We start from the raw sequence: 2,806 nt of genomic DNA, 5'->3' as shown, positions 1-2,806 counted from the left end.
TCAAGAAAGTGAAAATGAGATCGCAGGGATAAGAACGAATGTCACGTGAAAACATGGAACAAGGAAGGGAATACCGATACCTGACCATGGTAGCCATGTTGCCCTAATCTGCCTTTAGACGAACTTGGGAAATTTGCGGGAGAACTACCTTCCACCTCCGGATCGCACTACCGATTGTACGGCGCGTTCGAAATGCGATTGGAGACACAATCGGAGGATTGTTTATCGTGATCGCCGTCGCTCGATTTCTCAATCTGACGGCCGAATTCTCCCAGAAAGCGTGTGTCCCAGCGACGATGAGTATCTCCGCTGATACACACACCACGCACACCCGTGTTCGTGGCTACCAACACAAATCGTCACACCAACAAATCTCGTTAGACGTTTAAATTTTCAAATCTTCGGAGAAATGGACGGTCCCTCAATTCGCGTGCTTAATGACTCGACCACAAGAGGGAACTGGCGGCAGTGTAATGTATCGGACACGGAGTACAAATATAATAGCGTGCATAGTATAGAGGAAGAAATGTAGAGTTTTTATAATTTTTGTAGAAACTCTATTATATTGTTTTGTTAAAACTCTCTACTCTATTGTATTGTTAATTATTATTATTTATTATATGTTATTACTACATTATCATTATTTATACTCTATTATTATCTACTATTATTATTATATTGTTATTGTAGGAATACTAGAAAACTGTTTCAATTCAATTCACGTAAAAGTTCACAATGATTTACGATGGTTACATAGGGAATGCTTGCATATAATATGTGTAATAAAGCAAAGATTCTAATAGATAGTAATAAATTAATTATGTATATTATAATATAAAATATAATATAAAATATATTGTTGAATTCGAAAACGAAAGAAAATGATAAAAATAATCATTTCTTTTACAATATAAATATCAAAATTTATAAATAGAAATAAATTATTTTATTCTAATCTATGAATTCATTATTTTATTGCGTTAATTGCAATTGACTTATTGTAAGAATCAAAATTTAATATAGAGATAAAGGAAAATAAGAAAATATTTTTACTAATGTTTCAATAAATACAAAATTGTACAAACTATTATAAACATATTATAATATGTGTAGTATATGTAAATAATAATTCAATAAATATGTATTATGAATAATTTGTAAAATACATATAGAAATTAATATTTCAAACTACATATATTACTGATATTAACTATGATATTAACTATGATACATAGATTTAATTTAATATTTAATATATTAGTAATAATAAAAAACATAAATAATTTATATTGATTCCAAAAATCTCACCAAATTTCTCCGATTTTTCTGAACGATCCGAATGTAGAAAATCATTAAATCGTTTATAATTTCCAACGTAGAAGATGATAAACTTAAAAGGGAGCATTAAAGGAGGCATTAAAAAGGACATTTATAGTTCCAATTTTATGGAATATAATTAATAATATATTTAAGATCGTCTTAGGCGAATTATAGATAACACTTAGTTAATGAAATAATCATACAGCTTTTCAAACTTAATTATTAATAATTTGTCTTATTAAATAACAAGATTGAAATATAAATATCACTTGATGAATTAATATTTATTACATTATGTAATATAATAAACATGAAATACTTTACTTTTATAATTTTTCCTTTGATTCTGATTATGCCACAGTTTTTCTGTTATCAGCAGCATACTCGATAGCAACTCAATGAAACACATTTCTCTTACAAAAAGCGTAATGAAATAGCAATTTATGTTACGTCATTCATCGATAGCTGTGATGAAGAGCCTTTTGAAGAAATATTGAAAATATGTCCTGATCGGTTTCTTATCTTATCTCTTTCTCTATTTAATGTTACATCTTCCCTCCAAAATATCTTAATGTTATATCTTCCTTCTAAAATTGATTTAATTCTTATGTTCATTGCATGTTTATTATTATTCATTTTACTTTTTTTTTTGTATTTGTAAATCCTCTTTCAAGTTTTTTATAGAAGAGTATAATGAAATATTCTGTAATTGATTGCAAATCAATTAAGTTTTTTTTGACTCACAGATTTTTCATAAAGAAATTTTAAGCCAATTTTAAAAAATAAATGCATCAATTAAGATTCTAAGTTAAAAGATCTCAAGAAATTTCTGAGAACTGAATCTTAAGAATTTCGGAAAACAAATCAATATTTATTTATTCTTTTTACACAAATAAACTTCATTTCTTCAAAATTCTTTTTTTACAAATGCTCTAATGTTAAAAATATAAATAATTAATTGTTCATCGACGCATCTTGTACGTTGCATATTAAATAGTGAATATAAACATTGTATATTTAAAAAATTAAGAAACCTATGTTTCTGTATATCGCAACGCAATGTTAAAATAATTGTAAAATTTAATTTAATCTAAATTTTTTTAAACTGAAATCTCAAATATCTTTAGATTTAAAATAAATCTTAAGATTTAAAAGAATATATAAGTATATTCTTTAAATTAAATTAATTTTATTAATTTCCATATTATAATTAAGAACAAGACAAAGAATTACACAATAAATTTTTTTAATCTATCTTAAGTCTTATTTATTATAATTTCAAATTTGTGTATGCAAAATATTTAACAGAACGTTATAATTATTCTCCATTCTATTTTTCATACTCTTCTTTTGAAAGATTTCAAAGCTGTCATTAATTATAAAATATAAATTAGGTATACCTCAAAAAAAGAAAATAATCTTCATTTGATACAAAATATACAAACGATTTTATATTTTAATAATCTACAATACAATATTAGTACAA

Source organism: Atta colombica, unplaced genomic scaffold, assembly GCF_001594045.1.
Source record: "Atta colombica isolate Treedump-2 unplaced genomic scaffold, Acol1.0 scaffold126, whole genome shotgun sequence".
NCBI classification, from domain to species: Eukaryota; Metazoa; Arthropoda; class Insecta; order Hymenoptera; family Formicidae; genus Atta; species Atta colombica.
This window is presented reverse-complemented; position numbering follows the sequence as displayed.